We start from the raw sequence: 14,723 nt of genomic DNA on the forward strand, positions 1-14,723 counted from the left end.
GTAGTACAGTTACATCTATATCGTTACATAAACTATTTGATATGTAGTACAGTTACATCTATATCGTTACATAAACTATTTGATATGTAGTACAGTTACATCTATATCGTTACATAAACTATTTGATATGTAGTACAGTTACATCTATATCGTTACATAAACTATTTACATACATCTATATCGTTACATAAACTATTTGATATGTAGTACAGTTACATCTATATCGTTACATAAACTATTTGATATGTAGTACAGTTACATCTATATCGTTACATAAACTATTTGATATGTAGTACAGTTACATCTATATCGTTACATAAACTATTTGATATGTAGTACAGTTACATCTATATCGTTACATAAACTATAAACTATATGTATATGTACAGTTACATTACATCTATATCGTTACATAAACTATTTGATATGTAGTACAGTTACATCTATATCGTTACATAAACTATTTGATATGTAGTACAGTTACATCTATATCGTTACATAAACTATTTGATATGTAGTACAGTTACATCTATATCGTTACATAAACTATTTGATATGTAGTACAGTTACATCTATATCGTTACATAAACTATTTGATATGTAGTACAGTTACATCTATATCGTTACATAAACTATTTGATATGTAGTACAGTTACATCTATATCGTTACATAAACTATTTGATATGTAGTACAGTTACATCTATATCGTTACATAAACTATTTGATATGTAGTACAGTTACATCTATATCGTTACATAAACTATTTGATATGTAGTACAGTTACATCTATATCGTTACATAAACTATTTGATATGTAGTACAGTTACATCTATATCGTTACATAAACTATTTGATATATCGTAGTACAGTTACATCTATATCGTTACATAAACTATATGATATATAGTACAGTTACATCTATATCGTTACATAAACTATTTGATATGTAGTACAGTTACATCTATATCGTTACATAAACTATATGATATGTAGTACAGTTACATCTATATCGTTACATAAACTATTTGATATGTAGTACAGTTACATCTATATCGTTACATAAACTATTTGATATGTAGTACAGTTACATCTATATCGTTACATAAACTATATGATATGTAGTACAGTTACATCTATATCGTTACATAAACTATATGATATGTAGTACAGTTACATCTATATCGTTACATAAACTATTTGATATGTAGTACAGTTACATCTATATCGTTACATAAACTATTTGATATGTAGTACAGTTACATCTATATCGTTACATAAACTATTTGATATGTAGTACAGTTACATCTATATCGTTACATAAACTATTTGATATGTAGTACAGTTACATCTATATCGTTACATAAACTATTTGATATGTAGTACAGTTACATCTATATCGTTACATAAACTATTTGATATGTAGTACAGTTACATCTATATCGTTACATAAACTATTTGATATGTAGTACAGTTACATCTATATCGTTACATAAACTATTTGATAACTGTACAGTTACATCTATATCGTTACATAAACTATTTGATATGTAGTACAGTTACATCTATATCGTTACATAAACTATTTGATATGTAGTACAGTTACATCTATATCGTTACATAAACTATTTGATATGTAGTACAGTTACATCTATATCGTTACATAAACTATTTGATATGTAGTACAGTTACATCTATATCGTTACATAAACTATTTGATATGTAGTACAGTTACATCTATATCGTTACATAAACTATTTGATATGTAGTACAGTTACATCTATATCGTTACATAAACTATTTGATATGTAGTACAGTTACATCTATATCGTTACATAAACTATTTGATATGTAGTACAGTTACATCTATATCGTTACATAAACTATTTGATATGTAGTACAGTTACATCTATATCGTTACATAAACTATTTGATATGTAGTACAGTTACATCTATATCGTTACATAAACTATTTGATATGTAGTACAGTTACATCTATATCGTTACATAAACTATTTGATATGTAGTACAGTTACATCTATATCGTTACATAAACTATTTGATATGTAGTACAGTTACATCTATATCGTTACATAAACTATTTGATATGTAGTACAGTTACATCTATATCGTTACATAAACTATTTGATATGTAGTACAGTTACATCTATATCGTTACATAAACTATTTGATATGTAGTACAGTTACATCTATATCGTTACATAAACTATTTGATATGTAGTACAGTTACATCTATATCGTTACATAAACTATTTGATATGTAGTACAGTTACATCTATATCGTTACATAAACTATTTGATATGTAGTACAGTTACATCTATATCGTTACATAAACTATTTGATATGTAGTACAGTTACATCTATATCGTTACATAAACTATTTGATATGTAGTACAGTTACATCTATATCGTTACATAAACTATTTGATATGTAGTACACATCTATATCGTTACATAAATATCGTTACATAATCTACTCGTTACATAAACTATTTGATAGTAGTACAGTTACATCTATATCGTTACATAAACTATTTGATATGTAGTACAGTTACATCTATATCGTTACATAAACTATTTGATATGTAGTACAGTTACATCTATATCGTTACATAAACTATTTGATATGTAGTACAGTTACATCTATATCGTTACATAAACTATTTGATATGTAGTACAGTTACATCTATATCGTTACATAAACTATTTGATATGTAGTACAGTTACATCTATATCGTTACATAAACTATTTGATATGTAGTACAGTTACATCTATATCGTTACATAAACTATTTGATATGTAGTACAGTTACATCTATATCGTTACATAAACTATTTGATATGTAGTACAGTTACATCTATATCGTTACATAAACTATTTGATATGTAGTACAGTTACATCTATATCGTTACATAAACTATTTGATATGTAGTACAGTTACATCTATATCGTTACATAAACTATTTGATATGTAGTACAGTTACATCTATATCGTTACATAAACTATTTGATATGTAGTACAGTTACATCTATATCGTTACATAAACTATATGATATGTAGTACAGTTACATCTATATCGTTACATAAACTATTTGATATGTAGTACAGTTACATCTATATCGTTACATAAACTATTTGATATGTAGTACAGTTACATCTATATCGTTACATAAACTATTTGATATGTAGTACAGTTACATCTATATCGTTACATAAACTATTTGATATGTAGTACAGTTACATCTATATCGTTACATAAACTATTTGATATGTAGTACAGTTACATCTATATCGTTACATAAACTATTTGATATGTACATACTATTTGTTACATTACATCTATATCGTTACATAAACTATTTGATATGTAGTACAGTTACATCTATATCGTTACATAAACTATTTGATATGTAGTACAGTTACATCTATATCGTTACATAAACTATTTGATATGTAGTACAGTTACATCTATATCGTTACATAAACTATTTGATATGTAGTACAGTTACATCTATATCGTTACATAAACTATATGATATGTAGTACAGTTACATCTATATCGTTACATAAACTATTTGATATGTAGTACAGTTACATCTATATCGTTACATAAACTATTTGATATGTAGTACAGTTACATCTATATCGTTACATAAATTATATGTAGTACAGTTACATCTATATCGTTACATAAACTATTTGATATGTAGTACAGTTACATCTATATCGTTACATAAACTATATATGTAGTACAGTTACATCTATATCGTTACATAAACTATATGATATGTAGTACAGTTACATCTATATCGTTACATAAACTATATGATATGTAGTACAGTTACATCTATATCGTTACATAAACTATTTGATATGTAGTACAGTTACATCTATATCGTTACATAAACTATTTGATATGTAGTACAGTTACATCTATATCGTTACATAAACTATTTGATATGTAGTACAGTTACATCTATATCGTTACATAAACTATTTGATATGTAGTACAGTTACATCTATATCGTTACATAAACTATTTGATATGTAGTACAGTTACATCTATATCGTTACATAAACTATTTGATATGTAGTACAGTTACATCTATATCGTTACATAAACTATACAGTTACATCTATATCGTTACATAAACTATTTATATAGTACAGTTACATTACTATATCGTTACATAAACTATTTGTATACATCTATATCGTTACATAAACTATTTGATATGTAGTACAGTTACATCTATATCGTTACATAAACTATTTGATATGTAGTACAGTTACATCTATATCGTTACATAAACTATTTGATATGTAGTACAGTTACATCTATATCGTTACATAAACTATTTGATATGTAGTACAGTTACATCTATATCGTTACATAAACTATTTGATATGTAGTACAGTTACATCTATATCGTTACATAAACTATCTATGATAAACTGTATATGTACAGTTACATCTATATCGTTACATAAACTATTTGATATGTAGTACAGTTACATCTATATCGTTACATAAACTATATGATATGTAGTACAGTTACATCTATATCGTTACATAAACTATTTGATATGTAGTACAGTTACATCTATATCGTTACATAAACTATTTGATATGTAGTACAGTTACATCTATATCGTTACATAAACTATTTGATATGTAGTACAGTTACATCTATATCGTTACATAAACTATTTGATATGTAGTACAGTTACATCTATATCGTTACATAAACTATTTGATATGTAGTACAGTTACATCTATATCGTTACATAAACTATTTGATATGTAGTACAGTTACATCTATATCGTTACATAAACTATTTGATATGTAGTACAGTTACATCTATATCGTTACATAAACTATTTGATATGTAGTACAGTTACATCTATATCGTTACATAAACTATATGATATGTAGTACAGTTACATCTATATCGTTACATAAACTATTTGATATGTAGTACAGTTACATCTATATCGTTACATAAACTATTTGATATGTACTACAGTTACATCTATATCGTTACATAAAGTATTTGATATGTCGTACAGTTACATCTATAGTTACATAAACTATTTGATATGTAGTACAGTTACATCTATATCGTTACATAAACTATTTGATATGTAGTACAGTTACATCTATATCGTTACATAAACTATTTGATATGTGTAGTACAGTTACATCTATATCGTTACATAAACTATTTGATATGTAGTACAGTTACATCTATATCGTTACATAAACTATTTGATATGTAGTACAGTTACATCTATATCGTTACATAAACTATTTGATATGTAGTACAGTTACATCTATATCGTTACATAAACTATTTGATATGTAGTACAGTTACATCTATATCGTTACATAAACTATTTGATATGTAGTACAGTTACATCTATATCGTTACATAAACTATATGATATGTAGTACAGTTACATCTATATCGTTACATAAACTATTTGATATGTAGTACAGTTACATCTATATCGTTACATAAACTATTTGATATGTAGTACAGTTACATCTATATCGTTACATAAACTATTTGATATGTAGTACAGTTACATCTATATCGTTACATAAACTATTGATGATACAGTTACATCTATATCGTTACATAAACTATTTGATATGTAGTACAGTTACATCTATATCGTTACATAAACTATTTGATATGTAGTACAGTTACATCTATATCGTTACATAAACTATTTGATATGTAGTACAGTTACATCTATATCGTTACATAAACTATTTGATATGTAGTACAGTTACATCTATATCGTTACATAAACTATTTGATATGTAGTACAGTTACATCTATATCGTTACATAAACTATTTGATATGTAGTACAGTTACATCTATATCGTTACATAAACTATTTGATATGTAGTACAGTTACATCTATATCGTTACATAAACTATTTGATATTACATCTATATCGTTACAGTTACATCTATATCGTTACATAAACTATTTGATATGTAGTACAGTTACATCTATATCGTTACATAAACTATTTGATATGTAGTACAGTTACATCTATATCGTTACATAAACTATTTGATATGTAGTACAGTTACATCTATATCGTTACATAAACTATTTGATATGTAGTACAGTTACATCTATATCGTTACATAAACTATTTGATATGTAGTACAGTTACATCTATATCGTTACATAAACTATATATGTAGTACAGTTACATCTATATCGTTACATAAGCTATTTGATATGTACTACAGTTACATCTATATCGTTACATAAACTATTTGATATGTAGTACAGTTACATCTATATCGTTACATAAACTATATGATATGTAGTACAGTTACATCTATATCGTTACATAAACTATTTGATATGTAGTACAGTTACATCTATATCGTTACATAAACTATTTGATATGTAGTACAGTTACATCTATATCGTTACATAAACTATATTATATGTAGTACAGTTACATCTATATCGTTACATAAACTATTTGATATGTAGTACAGTTACATCTATATCGTTACATAAACTATATGATATGTAGTACAGTTACATCTATATCGTTACATAAACTATTTGATATGTAGTACAGTTACATCTATATCGTTACATAAACTATTTGATAAGTAGTACAGTTACATCTATATCGTTACATAAACTATATTGATATGTAGTACAGTTACATCTATATCGTTACATAAACTATTATGATATCTATATCGTTAGTACAGTTACATCTATATCGTTACATAAACTATTTGATATGTAGTACAGTTACATCTATATCGTTACATAAACTATTTGATATGTAGTACAGTTACATCTATATCGTTACATAAACTATTTGATATGTAGTACAGTTACATCTATATCGTTACATAAACTATTTGATATGTAGTACAGTTACATCTATATCGTTACATAAACTATTTGATATGTAGTACAGTTACATCTATATCGTTACATAAACTATTTGATATGTAGTACAGTTACATCTATATCGTTACATAAACTATTTGATATGTAGTACAGTTACATCTATATCGTTACATAAACTATTTGATATGTAGTACAGTTACATCTATATCGTTACATAAACTATTTGATATGTAGTACAGTTACATCTATATCGTTACATAAACTATATGATATGTAGTACAGTTACATCTATATCGTTACATAAACTATTTGATATGTAGTACAGTTACATCTATATCGTTACATAAACTATTTGATATGTAGTACAGTTACATCTATATCGTTACATAAACTATTTGATATGTAGTACAGTTACATCTATATCGTTACATAAACTATTTGATATGTAGTACAGTTACATCTATATCGTTACATAAACTATTTGATATGTAGTACAGTTACATCTATATCGTTACATAAACTATTTGATATGTAGTACAGTTACATCTATATCGTTACATAAACTATTTGATATGTAGTACAGTTACATCTATATCGTTACATAAACTATTTGATATGTAGTACAGTTACATCTATATCGTTACATAAACTATTTGATATGTAGTACAGTTACATCTATATCGTTACATAAACTATATGTTATAAACTATTTGATAGTACAGTTACATCTATATCGTTACATAAACTATTTGATATGTAGTACAGTTACATCTATATCGTTACATAAACTATTTGATATGTAGTACAGTTACATCTATATCGTACATAAACTATTTGATATAGTACAGTTACATCTATATCGTTACATAAACTATTTGATAACTAGTACAGTTTTATCTATATCGTTACATAAACTATATGATATGTAGTACAGTTACATCTATGTATCGTTACATCTATATCGTTACATAAACTATTTGATATGTAGTACAGTTACATCTATATCGTTACATAAACTATTTGATATGTAGTACAGTTACATCTATATCGTTACATAAACTATTTGATATGTAGTACAGTTACATCTATATCGTTACATAAACTATTTGATATGTAGTACAGTTACATCTATATCGTTACATAAACTATTTGATATGTAGTACAGTTACATCTATATCGTTACATAAACTATTTGATATGTAGTACAGTTACATCTATATCGTTACATAAACTATTTGATATGTAGTACAGTTACATCTATATCGTTACATAAACTATAAACTGATATGTAGTACAGTTACATCTATATCGTTACATAAACTATTTGATATGTAGTACAGTTACATCTATATCGTTACATAAACTATTTGATATGTAGTACAGTTACATCTATATCGTTACATAAACTATTTGATATGTAGTACAGTTACATCTATATCGTTACATAAACTATTTGATATGTAGTACAGTTACATCTATATCGTTACATAAACTATTTGATATGTAGTACAGTTACATCTATATCGTTACATAAACTATTTGTAACTAGTACAGTTACATCTATATCGTTACATAAACTATTTGATATGTAGTACAGTTACATCTATATCGTTACATAAACTATTTGATATGTAGTACAGTTACATCTATATCGTTACATAAACTATATGATATGTAGTACAGTTACATCTATATCGTTACATAAACTATTTGATATGTAGTACAGTTACATCTATATCGTTACATAAACTATTTGATATGTAGTACAGTTACATCTATATCGTTACATAAACTATTTGATATGTAGTACAGTTACATCTATATCGTTACATAAACTATTTGATATGTAGTACAGTTACATCTATATCGTTACATAAACTATTTGATATGTAGTACAGTTACATCTATATCGTTACATAAACTATTTATGTATACAGTTACATCTATATCGTACATAAACTATTTGTACAGTTACATCTATATCGTTACATAAACTATTTGATATGTAGTACAGTTACATCTATATCGTTAGTACAGTTACATCTATATCGTTACATAAACTATTTGATATGTAGTACAGTTACATCTATATCGTTACATAAACTATTTGATATGTAGTACAGTTACATCTATATCGTTACATAAACTATTTGATATGTAGTACAGTTACATCTATATCGTTACATAAACTATTTGATATGTAGTACAGTTACATCTATATCGTTACATAAACTATTTGATATGTAGTACAGTTACATCTATATCGTTACATAAACTATTTGATATGTAGTACAGTTACATCTATATCGTTACATAAACTATATGATATGTAGTACAGTTACATCTATATCGTTACATAAACTATTTGATATGTACATCTATATCGTTACATAAACTATTTGATATGTAGTACAGTTACATCTATATCGTTACATAAACTATTATGATACATGTACATAAACTATTTGTACAGTTACATCTATATCGTTACATAAACTATTTGATATGTAGTACAGTTACATCTATATCGTTACATAAACTATTTGATATGTACAGTTACAGTTACATCTATATCGTTACATAAACTATTTGATATGTAGTACAGTTACATCTATATCGTTACATAAACTATTTGATATGTAGTACAGTTACATCTATATCGTTACATAAACTATTTGATATGTAGTACAGTTACATCTATATCGTTACATAAACTATTTGATATGTAGTACAGTTACATCTATATCGTTACATAAACTATTTGATATGTAGTACAGTTACATCTATATCGTTACATAAACTATTTGATATGTAGTACAGTTACATCTATATCGTTACATAAACTATTTGATATGTAGTACAGTTACATCTATATCGTTACATAAACTATTTGATATGTAGTACAGTTACATCTATATCGTTACATAAACTATTTGATATGTAGTACAGTTACATCTATATCGTTACATAAACTATATGATATGTAGTACAGTTACATCTATATCGTTACATAAACTATTTGATATGTAGTACAGTTACATCTATATCGTTACATAAACTATTTGATATGTAGTACAGTTACATCTATATCGTTACATAAACTATTTGATATGTAGTACAGTTACATCTATATCGTTACATAAACTATTTGATATGTAGTACAGTTACATCTATATCGTTACATAAACTATTTGATATGTAGTACAGTTACATCTATATCGTTACATAAACTATTTGATATGTAGTACAGTTACATCTATATCGTTACATAAACTATTTGATATGTAGTACAGTTACATCTATATCGTTACATAAACTATTTGATATGTAGTACAGTTACATCTATATCGTTACATAAACTATTTGATATGTAGTACAGTTACATCTATATCGTTACATAAACTATTTGATATGTAGTACAGTTACATCTATATCGTTACATAAACTATTTGATATGTAGTACAGTTACATCTATATCGTTACATAAACTATTTGATATGTAGTACAGTTACATCTATATCGTTACATAAACTATTTGATATGTAGTACAGTTACATCTATATCGTTACATAAACTATTTACAGTTACATCTATATCGTTACATAAACTATTTGATATGTAGTACAGTTACATCTATATCGTTACATAAACTATTTGATATGTAGTACAGTTACATCTATATCGTTACATAAACTATTTGATATGTAGTACAGTTACATCTATATCGTTACATAAACTATTTGATATGTAGTACAGTTACATCTATATCGTTACATAAACTATTTGATATGTAGTACAGTTACATCTATATCGTTACATAAACTATTTGATATGTAGTACAGTTACATCTATATCGTTACATAAACTATTTGATATGTAGTACAGTTACATCTATATCGTTACATAAACTATTTGATATGTAGTACAGTTACATCTATATCGTTACATAAACTATTTGATATGTAGTACAGTTACATCTATATCGTTACATAAACTATTTGACAGTTACATCTATATCGTTACATAAACTATTTGATACAGTTACATCTATATCGTTACATAAACTATATGATATGTAGTACAGTTACATCTATATCGTTACATAAACTATATGATATGTAGTACAGTTACATCTATATCGTTACATAAACTATTTGATATGTAGTACAGTTACATCTATATCGTTACATAAACTATTTGATATGTAGTACAGTTACATCTATATCGTTACATAAACTATTTGATATGTAGTACAGTTACATCTATATCGTTACATAAACTATTTGATATGTAGTACAGTTACATCTATATCGTTACATAAACTATTTGATATGTAGTACAGTTACATCTATATCGTTACATAAACTATTTGATATGTAGTACAGTTACATCTATATCGTTACATAAACTATTTGATATGTAGTACAGTTACATCTATATCGTTACATAAACTAAAATATATATGTAGTACAGTTACATCTATATCGTTACATAAACTATTTGATATGTAGTACAGTTACATCTATATCGTTACATAAACTATTTGATATGTAGTACAGTTACATCTATATCGTTACATAAACTATTTGATAAACTATTTGTAGTACAGTTACATCTATATCGTTACATAAACTATTTGATATGTAGTACAGTTACATCTATATCGTTACATAAACTATTTGATATGTAGTACAGTTACATCTATATCGTTACATAAACTATTTGATATGTAGTACAGTTACATCTATATCGTTACATAAACTATTTGATATGTAGTACAGTTACATCTATATCGTTACATAAACTATTTGATATGTAGTACAGTTACATCTATATCGTTACATAAACTATTTGATATGTAGTACAGTTACATCTATATCGTTACATAAACTATTTGATATGTAGTACAGTTACATCTATATCGTTACATAAACTATTTGATATGTAGTACAGTTACATCTATATCGTTACATAAACTATTTGATATGTAGTACAGTTACATCTATATCGTTACATAAACTATTTGATATGTAGTACAGTTACATCTATATCGTTACATAAACTATTTGATATGTAGTACAGTTACATCTATATCGTTACATAAACTATTTGATATGTAGTACAGTTACATCTATATCGTTACATAAACTATTTGATATGTAGTACAGTTACATCTATATCGTTACATAAACTATTTGATATGTAGTACAGTTACATCTATATCGTTACATAAACTATATGATATGTAGTACAGTTACATCTATATCGTTACATAAACTATATGATATGTAGTACAGTTACATCTATATCGTTACATAAACTATTTGATATGTAGTACAGTTACATCTATATCGTTACATAAACTATTTGATATGTAGTACAGTTACATCTATATCGTTACATAAACTATTTGATATGTAGTACAGTTACATCTATATCGTTACATAAACTATTTGATATGTAGTACAGTTACATCTATATCGTTACATAAACTATATGATAAACTATAGATATGTACAGTTACATCTATATCGTTACATAAACTATTTGATATGTAGTACAGTTACATCTATATCGTTACATAAACTATTTGATATGTAGTACAGTTACATCTATATCGTTACATAAACTATTTGATATGTAGTACAGTTACATCTATATCGTTACATAAACTATATGATATGTAGTACAGTTACATCTATATCGTTACATAAACTATTTGATATGTAGTACAGTTACATCTATATCGTTACATAAACTATTTGATATGTAGTACAGTTACATCTATATCGTTACATAAACTATATTATATGTAGTACAGTTACATCTATATCGTTACATAAACTATTTGATATGTAGTACAGTTACATCTATATCGTTACATAAACTATTTGATATGTAGTACAGTTACATCTATATCGTTACATAAACTATTTGATATGTAGTACAGTTACATCTATATCGTTACATAAACTATTTGATATGTAGTACAGTTACATCTATATCGTTACATAAACTATTTGATATGTAGTACAGTTACATCTATATCGTTACATAAACTATTTGATATGTAGTACAGTTACATCTATATCGTTACATAAACTATTTGATATGTACAGTACAGTTACATCTATATCGTTACATAAACATATATGATATGTAGTACAGTTACATCTATATCGTTACATAAACTATTTGATATGTAGTACAGTTACATCTATATCGTTACATAAACTATTTGATATGTAGTACAGTTACATCTATATCGTTACATAAACTATTTGATATGTAGTACAGTTACATCTATATCGTTACATAAACTATTTGATATGTAGTACAGTTACATCTATATCGTTACATAAACTATTTGATATGTAGTACAGTTACATCTATATCGTTACATAAACTATTTGATATGTAGTACAGTTACATCTATATCGTTACATAAACTATTTGATATGTAGTACAGTTACATCTATATCGTTACATAAACTATTTGATATGTAGTACAGTTACATCTATATCGTTACATAAACTATTTGATATGTAGTACAGTTACATCTATATCGTTACATAAACTATCTATATCGTTATAAACTGATATGTACAGTTACAGTTACATCTATATCGTTACATAAACTATATGATATGTAGTACAGTTACATCTATATCGTTACATAAACTATTACATCTATATCGTTACATAAACTATTTGATATGTACAGTTACATCTATATCGTTACATAAACTATTTGATATGTAGTACAGTTACATCTATATCGTTACATAAACTATTTGATATGTAGTACAGTTACATCTATATCGTTACATAAACTATTTGATATGTAGTACAGTTACATCTATATCGTTACATAAACTATTTGATATGTAGTACAGTTACATCTATATCGTTACATAAACTATTTGATATGTAGTACATCTATATCGTACATAAATATCTATAAACTATGATATGTAGTACAGTTACATCTATATCGTATACAGTTACATCTATATCGTTACATAAACTATTTGATATGTACAGTTACATCTATATCGTTACATAAACTATTTGATATGTAGTACAGTTACATCTATATCGTTACATAAACTATTTGATATGTAGTACAGTTACATCTATATCGTTACATAAACTATTTGATATGTAGTACAGTTACATCTATATCGTTACATAAACTATTTGATATGTAGTACAGTTACATCTATATCGTTACATAAACTATTTGATATGTAGTACAGTTACATCTATATCGTTACATAAACTATATGATTATGTAGTACAGTTACATCTATATCGTTACATAAACTATTTGATATGTAGTACAGTTACATCTATATCGTTACATAAACTATTTGATATGTAGTACAGTTACATCTATATCGTTACATAAACTATTTGATATGTAGTACAGTTACATCTATATCGTTACATAAACTATTTGATATGTAGTACAGTTACATCTATATCGTTACATAAACTATTTGATATGTAGTACAGTTACATCTATATCGTTACATAAACTATTTGATATGTAGTACAGTTACATCTATATCGTTACATAAACTATTTGATATGTAGTACAGTTACATCTATATCGTTACATAAACTATTTGATATGTAGTACAGTTACATCTATATCGTTACATAAACTATTTGATATGTAGTACAGTTACATCTATATCGTTACATAAACTATTTGATATGTAGTACAGTTACATCTATATCGTTACATAAACTATTTGATATGTAGTACAGTTACATCTATATCGTT

This window comes from Tachypleus tridentatus, unplaced genomic scaffold (genome assembly GCF_004210375.1).
Source record: "Tachypleus tridentatus isolate NWPU-2018 unplaced genomic scaffold, ASM421037v1 Hic_cluster_2, whole genome shotgun sequence".
NCBI lineage: Eukaryota > Metazoa > Arthropoda > Merostomata > Xiphosura > Limulidae > Tachypleus > Tachypleus tridentatus.